Source organism: Equus quagga, chromosome 1 (genome assembly GCF_021613505.1).
Source record: "Equus quagga isolate Etosha38 chromosome 1, UCLA_HA_Equagga_1.0, whole genome shotgun sequence".
Classification (NCBI taxonomy): Eukaryota; Metazoa; Chordata; class Mammalia; order Perissodactyla; family Equidae; genus Equus; species Equus quagga.
In genome coordinates, this window is record NC_060267.1 from 82,963,183 (window position 1) to 82,977,652 (window position 14,470).

Consider the following 14,470-nt stretch of genomic DNA (forward strand, 5'->3'; position numbering starts at 1 on the left):
AGCTGGAGATGGGGGTCTGGAATTCAGCTGAGAGCCCAGGGCTGGAGGTCTGCATTTGGCAGTGGTAAGCTTTTGGAGCGAAACCACTGGAAGCTTGGGAATGGAAGAACGTGCTCAGGGAAAGAGTAGAAGGGAAGGAGACTGAGAATGAACCCTGAGAACTAGCAATAGCTTAGGGGAAGTGGAAGGAAGAGAAGCCAGCAAATTAGACACAGAGGCTGAGGCCAGAGGTTTGGAGAAACACAGGAAAGGTCTTCACGACACTGTGCCCCCCACCCCCACCCCCAGAAGCTAAGGCAGGACAGAGTGGGAAGAAAGAGAGAGAGTTCGAAGGCGTCAAGCACTAGCAAGACATCAAGTCATGTGAGGGCAAAAAGTAGCCTGGTGGATTTGGCTACTAGAGACCTGAGGAGGAGTGTTTCAGTGGAGTGGTGGGGGCAGAAGGCAGGTGGGAAGGGTCAATGAAACAGTGAGAGGTAGACACAACTCTTTCCTGGACTTTGGCTGTGAGCCACTGAGACATGGTTAATCCACCAGTCATCCTCTCCTTCCCCAGACCCCACCAAACTGACAGTGAAGGAATAAAGCAAGGATAAGCCAGCCCATGATGACAAAGATGCCAGGAGAGGAGGCACCAGCAGAAAAAAGATTTCAACAAATCTTTGGAAGATGAGATGCTAATAGAGAAGTGGCAAGCAAATTCATGGCTACAACCTCAAGTGTCTGCAGAGGGCATAAGGAGGAGGAGGGAGCCAGATGTGTCCTGAAGGATCCCCAAGAGGCCCAGGTCTTGGATGGACCAGGAATGGTTGGAAGTCTGGACACAGAGCAGTTGTTCCCCAGGTCTTATAGGTATAGATGACTATACCCACAAGTTTAAGGGCATCAGTTTCTTCTTGGAGGAAGAAACTAATCCCCAGAGTATGGACTTCCACTGATGATGATGACAGGTCTGCACATCCTTCAATCACCTTTCAGTGGAGCCCAACCATGAGCATCGAGCTTCCAATGTCCCCAGGGTCACTGGTGCCTGCCTCCTTCACCTGGGTTGGCTCCATTCTCCAGCTCTCTAGGGTGACCCCCAGTAGCTCCCATCACTTCAACACCAAGTCCAGTGGAAGGGACAGTGCTCTTCCTCTGTATCTCAAACCAAAATCCTGGCATCAAGCCCTATTGGTCCTGATTAGTCTGACTTAGGTCACGGGTCATCCCTGAACTGATCATGGCCAGAATCACGGAAAGTACTGATGGGTTCAGCCCAGATCACATGTTCCACCCCCCAAAAAGGAGATGGAGTTTGTGACTATGAAACACACGGGCTGGGGCACAAGTTCCCCCAAAGCCACATCAGGGTACTTTTGCCCCAGGAAGAGAGAAGATGCTGGGCAGCAAAAGTAACTAACATCTAGGTCTGCCACTGGGTCCTGATTCTGGGATCCCTGAATTCTGGGGACCCTTGCTTCGAGGCCCTCAATACATGTTTGTGGAATGGACAGAAGGACAGATGAACAAGGCGTCTGTCCAGCTCCCAGTGAGAATTAATTATTTCCCCTCTTGTGCCTCTTTTTTATTTACCTTTACCACCAGCCTAGCAGAAATTCATATCTTTGTCTTGTCCATTTCATATCCTTAGCACCCAGCACAGTGCCTGGCACAGAGCAAGGGCTCAGAGAATATCTGAATGAATGAAGAAACTCATCTACAGGCAGAGCTCCCAGTTTGGCCACTTACCCTCTGAGCCTCATTTTCCCCATCTGCAGCCAGTGGATGCTGCTCTGGAAATCAGGCAGCCATGACAACACGAACAGTGGCTCCATGAAGAGGAGCACTGAATGTGGATGTCACCAGTCCCAGCAGGAGCAGCCTCTCACATTGATCACTGACCTTACAGGACACTCCCAGCCCTGGCATGGAAGCAGTTAATTGCCCTCCTAAACTACAGGAAAACTGCAGCTGCACGCCACCTCCTCTTGTTTGCCAGATCCAGAATCTAATTTTGCTAAGGTTGGAGGACTAATCCATTTAGCAGAAGTCATGGGGGAGGGAAGTGAGAAGTTAGTGATGGCCCCCAGGAGATCGAGGTTTGGAATACGTTCAACTCTCGGCTGGAAAACTCTGGGAGATGAATCGTGGCCCTACGTAGAAAGGGCATTGTTGTGGCCAGAACTGAGCAGGGCTAGAAGGCGCAGGGCTCCTTCGGAGGTGGAGACTCCCCCATCACTGGAAGCATTCGTAGGGTACCCACTTAGAGAGGATGTTGTACATGGGATTAGAATGAATGCTTACTTCCCTACCCAGTTCTTAGGATTCCAAACCAGCCCACGGTGACAGGGCATCTTCTGGTTGCTGGCCACTGTCCCAGGGGCTGTACACCAGCTGGCTCCCTTAATCCTCCCAACAGTCCAGGAAGGGAGTTGTCCATAGATCCATTTTGCAAGTAAGAAAACCGAGGGGCCAAGTTGCTTTCATCTGGTCCCTCCAAGAAAGAGCAATAGTGATAGGCAGCATTGCTCAGAACTGGAGCCCAGGTGGCGGGCTGAGCACGTTACTCACATGAATTCACTGAATCTTCACAACTATTCTATGAGGTAGGCATCCTCTCCCCATTTTACAGATGTGGAAAACTGAGTCTTGGAGAGATTTATTTGCCCAACCTCAGAACATCAGTGAGCAGCAGCACCCAGATGCTAACTGAGGTCTGCCTGACACCAAAGTCTAGGATTTTAACCAGAGCAGTCATTGCAAACTGAGGTTTTCGGTTTCTGTCTGTTGTTTTTCTGCTGAGGCTCACTGCTGGGGATGGTGCAGGCTCCTGGCAAAGTGACCCTCATGCTGGCTTTCTCTTTGGGGAGAAGAACCAGAGACCAAGGGGAAGTGGGACCAGCTGCAGCTATTCCAACCTCCTCTTCCCACTCCCTGCATTGCACCATGGAAGAAGCAGCTACAACAGACAAGGCTCGGCCTTGTCCAGCAGGGCTCTGTCCTGCAGAGAGAGGGGCTCACAATGCCAGGGAAGAAACGCAGTGGTGGCAGCATGGTCCTGGGTTGGACCCCAGACCCTGGTCCTTTAAGGAACGAAGCTGCGCATTCCGCCAGGACAACATGGGGAAGGAGGGTCCCAATATTTCCTGAGCACCTACTGTGTGCCAGACATGGAGCACATTCCATCTATTCTCTCATTTATTCCTGACATTGACCTAGAATACTTATTCAACATTAATTAGCCCAGGAGGCCTGAGGATCCCTCCAGCCTGCGGGACTCTGATGCTGCCATTTCTTAGCTTCCTTCTGCCCTAGCCCCTTTCTCTACAGTCCCCAACGTCTCCATCTGTAGCTACTGTCCACCCACTACCTGAGGTCGCCCTGGCCCTGACCCTGGCATGACATTTGGGAGCATCCTAGTGCCACCTGCTGGCTGGTGCTGGAAGAACAAGGGGCCAGGGTGGAGAGTCCTGCAGCCTGGGTGTAGGCAGGCGGGTTGATTTGCTCACTGCCCTGCTGCAGAAAGCATCTCAGGCATTCCAAGGATGCGTAACATACAACCAGAGCAGAAAATAAGAGTGTGGAAAAAGAAGAAAGAAACACAAGGACGGGAGCACAAAGGAGCCAGGGATGAAGTTAAAGTATAGACTATAAGGATCTCCTGCAGTGGAAATTAGGAAATTTTGAAGATGCCTTTTATCATCTACTCAAGGCACAAAGAAATGAGGGGAGCATCCACGAGCCATGGCCAGCTGAGAACTCATGTTAGTTCTCACTCCATCAGTTTTACAGGTTATACACGGGTACAATGCACAATTTCACGCACGAAACGCACACACACACCCCTTCACCACCTCCTTCCAGAAATCGTGTTGGGATGTGCAAGGAGAGGGAAAGCCTTACCATGCAGACTTGAAAAGTGATTCAAGGCATACATTTTAGAAAGGAGAGTCACAATAAATAAGATAAGATATTCACAGGAAAAAAGATTCAGATATACATTTGAAAAGACAGTAATCTTTCAAAAAAAAAAAAACGGGAGTATAATTTTGAAGGAAAACCCATTAAGGATAATTCTGCTAGTTGGGTTTTTAACTTTTGGGATATAAGGTATGAAGTTCTCTTTTTTATTTTTAGGTATACTTTTTGGTGAGGCAGATTGGCCCTGAGCTAACATCAGCTGCCAATCCTCTTTTTTTTTCTTCCCAACGCCCCAAAGCCCTAAAGCCCTGGTACATATCCTGGTTCTATATCCTAGTTGTAGGTCCTTCTAGTTCTTCTATGTGGGACGCTGCCACAGCATGGCTTGATGAGTGGTGTGGAGGTCCATGCCCTGGATCTGAACCGGTGAGCCCCCAGCCGCTGAAGTGGAGTGCACAAACTTAACCACTATGCCATGGGGCCGGCCCCGAAGTTCTCTTAATGTGAGGGGGCTGGGTTCCCTTCCCACTATACTCTTGCTATGGAGGCCACACCTCAGCTCTAAGCCACCTTGCAGGTGGCACAAAAAGGGAAATGCAGCCATTTACACAATCCCCAAAGTCTACGAATGAAGACAAACCAATTATTCAGGAGAAGCATGACTTAGGTACTAAGATAAAAATAAGTTGCTCCCAGACTGGGTGAGGGGTCCCAGAGGAAGAAGATAGAGTGGAGAAGATGAGTGACGTCCTCCGTCACAGCCTCCCCACAAGCCACTTCATGGGGCATCACACCCAATCCAAAGATGGGACCACTCTTCTGATGGGGCCAAGACCATGCTGTCCTGGCCTGGGCCCTGGAGATGTCCAGACTGTCAGGAAAGTTGGTTCCCCTCCGTAGGGTTTAATTACAGCTGGGTTGTGAGTGCTTTGGGCCTGTGCTCTCCCTGGAAGCCTTGCTCCTGGTCTGTCCTCCAGGGGCTGGAGTCTCTCTCCTAAGCCCTGAGCTTGTGGGAAAAGCTGAGTCCCACTCATCTGCCTTCCAGGGCTCCTCCCTGAAATGGATGAGTTTGGAACCCTGCCTGGGTGGCCTTGTCCTCTGATGCTGTGCCAGGCTCCTCTGAGGGTCCAAGCCCTCCACCACTGAGTCAGTTTCTTGGGTTCTACGTTCCTTCCAGGCTGTGCCGAGGGCCTCTCTGTTTTGCTGCAGCTGATTTGGTTGAAACGAACAGAGGCCTGCTCAGACCAGCTTACCGAGGGGAAGTTCATGACACCCACACAGGAGGGGCTGAGAACCTCTTGACACCCCAAGATCAAGCAAATCAAGGCCCTCTACGATGCAAATGACAAAAACCCCAAGTCAACCTCAAGTATAAGAAGGAAGAGGAGGAGAGACTGGCTCAGAGCTGACTTCAAGTACAGCTGGATCCAGAGATTCAAACACCGGCACCAGGACTCAGTCTTGCGCCCCCATCTCCTCCTCTCCCTGCTGGCTCCATTCTCAGGCAGTGTCCCCCACAGGGAACAAGATGGCTGCAGCACATCTGGCTCAGTTCCACCCTCCCAGCATCCCAGTGAGCAGAACCTTTCTCTCTTCCCATCAGCTCTAACCAAAGTCACGCCAGGCTCAGGTGTCATTGGGCCAGCTTAGGTCACATGTCCATCTCTGAACCAACCACCGTGGCCAGGGGGAAAGAATCACACTATTGGCTAGGCCTGGGTCCCACACCCACTTCCAGTCAACCCAATCATGTGAACTGAAATTTTAGTAATTTCTGAAGGAAAATAGGGGATCTATGGCAAGAAAAGAGAATGCTATGCAAACACAGATATGTTTGTTCCGTCCGGGAAGCCCAGTATTACTGGCCTCACAGGAAGCAGAGCTGGGGAGCTGGTGGGGGCTGAGGTGGCCCTGCAGGGCTGTGGGTCCTTGTTCCTCCCTTGCATCTCCCCTCTCCTGTCTGTGCTAAGTCCCCCTTTGATGAGACGGAGATCCAGGCCGACCCAGGGCTAGGTGGCACGGGCTCATGGAGTCAGTGCACCTGAGCTTGAATCTTGGCTCTGAGCTTCTTAGCGGAGGGACATGGGACATTTTACCTCATCTGTCTGGATCTCAGTATCCTCCCCTGAGAAGTGGGGGTCAATGGCACGGCCAGCCTCCTGGGTGGCAACTGCCAGAGCTTCATGAGATAAGGCACTAAGAATACTGAGCACAAGCCGCTGTGGAAAACAGTCTGGCGGCTCCTCAAAAAGTTAAACATAGAATTAGCATATGACCCAGAATTCCACTCTAGGGTCACACCCCGAAGAACTGAAAGCGGGGACCAATGTCTGCACTCCAACATTCAAAGCAGCATTATTCACAATAGTTAACAAGTGGAAACAACACAATCTCCACCAACGGATGAATAGATAGACAAAATGTGGTCCATCCGTACAATGGAATATTATTCAGCCTTAATTAAAAAGGAATGGAATTCTGACATGTGACAACATGGATGATCCTTGGGAACACTATAGTGAGTGAAATAAGCCAGATTCAAAAGGACAAATATCGTGTGATGCCACTTATATGAGGTACCTAGAACAGGCAAATTCATAGAGACGGGAAGCAGAAGAGAGGTTACCAGGAGCAGAGGCCGGGGGAAATGGGGAGTTACCATTGAAAGGGTACAGAGTTTCTATCTGAGATGATGAGAAAGTTCTGGAAGTGGATAATGGTGATCGTTGCACAACAGTACGAGTGTACTTAATACCATTGAACTGTACACTTAAAAATGTTTAAAATAGTAAATTTAAAAAATTTTTTAAGTAAAAAAAAATATGATCTTAACAAAAAGAAAATTTAGCACAGAGCCTGGCACACAGTGGACACTCAGTAAGCTGTTGTTCTCATCCGCATTCATAGCCTTTACTCACATTTTTTTAGCGTTTGCTCCCACTGCTGGGTTGACCAACTGTGTCCGTTTCCTGGGATGCAGGAGTTTCAGTGCTAAAATCAGGAAAGTTCTGGGCAAGCTGCAACAGGTGGTTACCTGGCCTGCTGCAAATTCTCTCTTCTCTTCGTTTCCCAGTTCCAAAACTCAGAGGGGAAGATCGGTTTGGTCCTGTTCGTCTTTTTAAGCCAAGCTGCCCAGGTCACTAACAGAAGGTGTCATTGGAGCCAGGGTTCACCCTTTGTAGGGGGTCTGGGGTCACCAGGGTGGGAGTTCCCTTTGAAGAGCCTGTGGCTGAGGCAGGTACCAGAATGGCTCCAGGTTAAGACCCAGGCCAGGTTGGCAGCCACTGACCTGAGCCAACCTGACCGGCAGACACCAGCCTCAGAAGCCCACAATTTTTTTTTTAATTTAACTTTTTTGAGGAAGCTTAGCCCTCAGCTAACATCTGCCGCCAATCCTCCTCTTTTTGCTGAGGAAGACTGGCCCTGACCTAACATCTATGCCCATCTTCCTCTATTTTATATGTGGGACACCTGCCGCAGCATGCCGCCGCATGGCTTGATAAGTGGTGCGTAGGTCCATGCTTGGGATTCGAACCGGCGAACCCTGGGCCACCGAAGCGGAACAGGCAAACTTAACCACTGTGCCACCGGGCTGCCCCTAGAATCCTGCACTTTGAAAGCAGACTCCACTCTCGCCTACCCCTGGGCCATCCTCCAACCTGGTTGCTGGACTTTGCCCACACACTCTCTCTCACTCTGAAACCACAGCCTTGCCCAGGAAGAACTCAGAGGCCCCGCCACGCTGAGCTCAGGAGTGGCAGCTGCTATGGTGCCACAGGGTCCCTTCCCCTGGCCTCCGGGCTCACCTCAGCCTCTGGCCTCCGTTGGTCAGTGTTAGTCACTACGGTGACCACAGGGCCTCCTGGGTGCTGGATGCTTAACCTCATTTCATGGAAACCTCACACCAGTCCTGGAAGGACGTTCACAGGTGAGAAACTGAGACCCAGAGCTGCAGGTTCACTTGCCCGGGTTCATCCAGCTGGTCTGTGGCTGAGCCAGATTTGAACCTGGTCGGTGTGACTCCAGAGCATGTGTTTTTCCTGACTTTCTGCCCCCCAAAGTCACTCCCTATCCGGAATTCAGCCTTTGGGATCCAGGCATCAGGGACAGGGCCTCGACTCCCCCCACACCCCCACCTCAACCACGACCCCTGGGAGTGGGTATTTCTACAGTCTCCGCTCACTGGTCCCCATTTCCCTCCTGTGAAGGGAGATGTGGGCTGGGTGGTCTCAGAGCCTTCTTGCAGGGGTGGGAGGGTGAGAGGGGCAGAGCTGCAGGAGTCAAGGGAGCGACGGAGACGCTCAAGGGAGTTCTAGATATGCGTGGCCTTCCTGCCTCCTGCTGACCGGTGTGGAAGAGCTTTCCCAGCATCCTCCCAGAATCCTCACAAGGCCCCGTGAGGTGGGCACCGTTATTACTCTCTTCATTTTTGCAGATGAGGAAATGGAGGCTCAGAGAAGGTGGTCAGACGGCTGCAGACCACACACATAGTATGAGGTGAAACCAACATGAACTCAGACATCTCTCTCCAAAGCCCAGCCCTGCCCCCACCCTCGGACCCTTTGCTCCCCGCTCCCACTTCCTTGCCCCCCGCCCCGTCACCCTCTGCAACCCCAGTTCTCCATTCCTTAATGTTAGATAGGAGCCAAGTTTCTCCTTGGCCACTCAGGCCAGCCCATCCCTTCCTACTCCCACCAGGGGGAGTGCGAGCTCCTTGCAAAGATCTCAGGAGGAGAAAAGGGAAAGGTCTGGAATCGGAAGCCCAGGCAGCAGGAAAGGTGGTTCGTGCAAGGCGCATGGGCTGCAAGTGGGGCGGGGCAGGTGCCTGGCACCTGGGACAAGGCCACCTGGCTTGAAGTCCCAGCCCTGCCACTGCTTTGCAAAGTCCCTCCCCTCTGCAGGCCTCCGTTTCCTTGTCTCAAATGGGAGGTGGGGTCCACCAGAGCAGGGCTTCCCATCTTCTGATGTGCATGGGAGTCACCTGGGAGCCTTTTGAAGGCAGATCCTGGTTCAGTGGATCTGAGATGGGGCCTGGGAAGCTGCATTTCTAATAAACTCCCAGGTGGTGCTCATGCTGCTGGTTCTTGAATTTATCTAAGAGACCTACCAGCTCTGACAACAGTTTGTTTTTTTGAGTCGAGCAGGGAAGACGCGCTGGGGTTCCAAACCCTTCAGCACAAGTGGGTGTTCATGTGTTCATTCACTCACTCCTGCATTCGTTCAACAAGCATTTTCTGGGCCTCTCTCTGTGCCAGGTCCCTGCCTGGTGCAGGGGATATAGAGATGGACAAGAGCCAGTCCTGCATTTGAGAAACTCATGGTCACAGAACCAGAGAGACAGCCCCACCTGCCCAGTGCTGGGGGAGAAGGAAGCCTGGGGTGGGGAGGTTGTGGGAACACTAGAGAGGCCCCTGGCCAGACACGGGAGAGTCAAGGAAGGCGTCCCAGGGGAGAAGACTCCTTGCCTACTCTAATGAATGAGCAAGGAGCACCAGGCAAAGGTGAGGGAGGGAGAGGGCAAAGGTGTTCCAGGCAGATGAGATGGCATGTGCAAAGGCCCGGAGAAGGGAGCCAGGCTTATTGATTGTGAGGTGAGAGGGGCCACACACAGACACACAAGGTGATCACACAAGTGCACACACACACTCCCCTCAGAGGTGCAGATGTGGGTAAGAGGCAAAATCCTAAATGACGAGAGAATTTTTATTCAGGGAACCTCCATGAACTCCAGTTGAGTGGGTTGTTGTGGAATGGTTTCCATGGCAACTCTCTGCTTTCCTCCCCAAAGACTCTGCAAGGACGGCTTCCCAGGCTCCTTCAACGCCAGGGCCAAGTCTCCCCTAGCTGCCAATTCCCAGAGTCCACCCTCCACCCCCACTCTGGGCCCCCCAGGCTGGGAGAACCCAACCCCAGGGAGTGTCCTCTCACACACAGGCCCATACCTACCCTACCCTGTCTGCTCCAGACCCTGCCTGCTCTTCCCCACCCTTGGCCCCATGCTGTCCCCCAAAAACTTTGGGAGGAAGTTCTGGTTCCCTCCTTTGGAGGTGACTGAAGCTCAGAGAGAGGCAGACAACTATCCAGTTTGGATTCTTTCCCCCTGGGGCTGGGGTGGGGAGGGAGGGTGCTGTCTATGAAAGGTCAAGGTCCTAGATTCTCCTTGCCTGGCCTCCACCCCAATGCCAGAGCATTCATTCATTCAGCCCTTCCATTCATATCTACTGAGCATCAACTGTGCATCCGGCCCCATGCCAGTCCTCAGGGACACAGACCCAGGCCCAGGAGCTCATAATCTAGTGGGGAGACAGATGTTGAGCAAAAAAGCAAATGAACACATCAAGGCCCTTAGGGTGTCCATGGGTGTATGGGCTCTCCCACTTCTGGATCCACTGAGGAGGACGAAGAGGGTTGGGAGTCTTGAGGGAGAAGATCTGAGAACACAAGTCTAGGAGGTTTTAGGAGGAACCTAAAACCCCATTGCTATGGACTGAATGCTTGTGTCCCTTTGTGAGGACAGTCAAGCAGCCCCTATAGAGAGATCTCCATGGCACTAAACTGAGCCCTCCTCAACTTGAAGGTTTTGCTAATTGTTTATTTGCTTGTTCTATCTGTTCCTGAAAGAGGGATTATGGTGGGAGTGAGTCATCTTGGAAACAAATCCTACAGCCCCAGCCTGGCTGACACTTGATTGCAAACTCATGAGAGACCCCAAGCCAGAATCCTCCAGCCTAAGTTGCTCCTAGATTCCTGACCCACAGAAACTGCAGAATAAAAAATGTTTTTTGTTGTTCGAAGCCACAAAATTTTGGAGTAATTTGTTATGCAGCAATAGCTATCTATTGTTCAAAAACATAAAGAAGAGTAAAGATATTTAAAAAATGATGAAAGCCAGATTTCTCACCATTGGAGGAAGGAATTTCAAATATGGAAAGGGAGAAAATTAGAATGAACCATGTGGTTGGATAGAAATTAGAGTTCACGATTGTCAATATCTATAAATACACAGATGTAGAAATAAACACAGACGCAAATGTGTGTGAATGTTTGTAAATATACACATGTATAAACATATATATTCCCATCTCTGTCCACTGAGAAGACCTCAGAGTAGTGACATTCCAAGAGCTGTGGGCATACCTAGGGCCAGATCTTGGTTTCTAAATATCATTCTCCGAGGCTTCTTAGGGAAATGACTGATTCCAAGGCAGGGAAAGTATAAGATGAATCCGAAATGTCATGTTGTGCCAAAAAGTAAGGAAGTGTGCAAAGAACAAGGGAACAAATCAAAAGAAGTGCCCACTGGCCAAGTCTAGAGAAATCTGGGCATCATAATGAATATTGATTGTAATACACTGATATTGGTCCTATGGCTATATTGATATAACCCACTGAATGCAACAGGAATCCACAAGTCTATGTTGACATAAATAAACAAATGAATAAATGGAAAGTTTGATAAAGAGTTGGATATTTACATATTTCAAAGTAACTCCCCCACAAAATACTCGTTAATTACAAATGGGAAAAGAGTAATTTTACAGCGGGGAAACCTAGCAGACATCATTTTAGTTAGGCTATCAGAAATGAGACAAGCAAAAAATCCTGAGGCACATAATAGGATGCCATAAAAAGAATGCAGTGTCACTCCTGTGGTGGTCCTGCAGATATTTGAAGTTCTCACCAATCTTTTATCTGCTTGTGCTGTCAATTACTGAAAGAGGGATTGTGGGCTGTCTCTTTCTCCTTTTAGTTCTCTTGAGTTTTCCTTTATACATCTTGAGGCTATGTTATCAGTTGCATGGAGATTTAGAATTGTATCTGCTTGATAAACTGAACGTTTTCTTCACTGTGACTATCTCTCTTTATCTTTAGCATTGCTTTTTCCATTAAACTCTACTCTTGCTGATATTAATGTAACTACACCAGTTTACTTTGGGTTAGTATTTGCGAGGTATAACTTTTTCCGTTCTTCTACTCTCCTCAGTTCTGCATCCTTATATGGGACATGTCTCTCTTGTAAGCAGCATATGATTGGACTTATTCATTTTTTTATCCAATGTGTTAATGTTTGTCTTTCAATTAGAGTATTTAATCTGCTCACATTTAATATAATTGCCATATATTTGGCTGTAGCTCTCCCATTTTATTGTTTTCGGTTTCCCCCACTTATCCTCTGGTACTTTTCTCTCATTTCTTGCTTTCTCTTGCCAGCCTGAAATTACATACCAAGCGAAAAATAATCTTCGAAAATGAAAGTTACACAGAGATATTTCAGACAAATAAAAACTAATAATTCATCAACAGCTCACCCTCATCAAACAAAGTAGTAAAAGATGATTTTCAGACACAGAAAACAGATCCCAGATGGAAAATTGGAGAAGTAGGAAGAAATGAAGGCCAATGGAGAGAGAAAATATGTAGTTAATCTAAACAAATATTGTCTGTATAAAGCAATAATAAAATTCTCTCGTGGCATTTGAAATACATGAAGAATTAAAATGCCAGATGGTAGCAGATGACAAAAGCATATAGAGGGGATAAATGGAGTTTTAAGTAGCCTAATGTTCCTGCATTTTCCCACAAGTGGTAAGGGTAGTAATTTATATTAAATTTTAATAACATAAGGATACATATTATAATCTCTAGGGTAAGTATTAAAAGAATATAAAACTAACACGCTAGTAAAGGGATAACATGGATTAATAAAAAATACCAGATCAATCCAGAGTAAGGTGAGAAAGGAGAAAAAAATAAATACATTTTTGAACTGAAAAAAAACCCCAGTAAAACGTAAAAGAAATTTCAAAGGTAATAAAAAGCTTCTTAAATTGGGTGGTGAGCACACAGTGTTCACTTTGACCTGATTCATATACTTTAAACATATTAAATATTCTTTTCACTCTACTCCATAGTTAATAAAAACATATTTAGAAACCAAAGCAAAGGGTGGATCACGAGGCACATATAATATGACCTTATTGGCATAGATATGTATATATACATGAAATAAGAAAGAAAAAGAAACAAAACAGGTGGGACAAATAGAAACATATGCATATATTTTTTCTGTAGAAAAAAAAAAATTTGGAAGCCTTTTTCCAAAATGCAATCAGCGGTTGTCTGTGGGGGTGGGGAACGGAATGCTGGAGGAAACCGTCTATTTCCGCCTACATATAGTCTATGGAGTTTGCATATTTTTTTCCGTAAGCATGTATTACTTAAAGAATTACAAACAAGCCGCAAATATATTTCCACTTTGAAAAAATAAATTTTAAAAATGTGATGGGAATAGGACCTGGCGCGCGTGGCAGCTGAAAAGGCGGCTTACGACGCGGGTTGCTTCCCTCGGCCCTGCGCTTAGCGCTCAAGTTGAGAGGCCGACCTCCTGCTGTCGTGACCCGCCTCTCCCACGCGGTGGCGCTGCGGGGCAGGCCCAGCCGCTCCTGGCAGGGGTGGCGGGGTGGCGGGGTGGCGGGGTGGGAGGGGGTGGGTGCTGTCGCGGTGGGGATGGGGCGGCGCATCTTCAGGAACAGATTTATTTCTTCAGCGTCCAGCCGACAGCCTTACCAGGTGGCATCCGAGCGCGGGCACGCAACAAGTCAATCGCCCCCGGAAGGTGGCTCCGGAGCATTTCAGCACAAGCTGCCAGGGCCATTATGCGCGCGGTGGTGCCGCCCAACCCACGTCGCCACGCTGAGTTAAGTGCCCTCTTGTCTCCCAGTGATAAGATTGGATTCCAGGGCATGGCTGCGGGGCCCTCCTGGGGCTTGTTAAATCATCGTGGGGGCCTGTCTCCAGAGGTAGTGGGTTCTAGGTGCCTGGAAGAGTGCAAACCACGTTGACCCACTTCAATTGTCAAGGGAGCTACAATAGGGTGGAGGGGGATCTTGCTTTGGATGAGATGACCCTGGGTCCCTCTGGGCTGAGAGTGGGTATTTCTGATCTGTCTCTGAATTCTCCCACATGTGAATCTGAGCAAGTCACTCTGCTTAAGACACTCCATAGCTCCCCATGGAGAAGGTCCGAGTTCCTAAGCCTGATTAGTGAGGTTCTTTACCACCATCACACCCTCCAACCACCCCCACCTCAGGGTATCCCATATTCCATCACACTAAATCCTTTCATTCCCTCCCACCTGTCATGCTTTCTCTCACCTCTGAGCCCACGTTGTTCCCATTCACTCAAACACTTTTCCACTTCTTTTTTTCTTGGCTAACTCTGACTCATCCTTCAAACCTATAGTTTGAATGTTGCCTCCTCCTGGAAGCCCCTTTGACCCCTAAGGGCCCCCGCAGGCTTCCCTGTTCTAATACCACACCTGACTTGAATTGTATGTTTATTGTTTGCCTCCCCGTTGGCTGGTGGGCCCCATGAAGTCAGGGTCCTGCTTGCCTGGGTCATCACTGCTCCCCGGGCAGGATCGTGGGGTACCTAGCGGGTGCTCCATAAATCACTGTTCTGTGAATCGGTGTTTGTGTGCATGCATCGCGTGGTGGGGGCCCCTTCCTTTGGGGGTGCCCGAGGGCTGTGGCAAAGGCGCTTTGTGGGCTATGGGTGGAACAGAGAT

The 14,470-nt window shown here is 49.1% G+C and overlaps 1 long non-coding RNA gene across 7 annotated transcripts in view; it reads right to left on the bottom strand.

Annotated features, from left to right (window-relative positions):
- Positions 1-12,897: 12,897 nt before the first annotated feature.
- Positions 12,898-14,470, bottom strand: part of LOC124236331 (uncharacterized) — a 37,773-nt gene continuing 36,200 nt past the window's right edge. For 3 of the 7 annotated variants that reach the window (XR_006887696.1, XR_006887695.1, XR_006887698.1), the window contains one exon: positions 12,900-13,721. This is a non-coding gene — a long non-coding RNA (uncharacterized LOC124236331). Of the gene's footprint in view, positions 13,722-14,470 lie in introns of all 7 variants that reach the window. The other 4 variants (XR_006887701.1, XR_006887699.1, XR_006887703.1 and 1 more) reach the window with 3 other exon arrangements.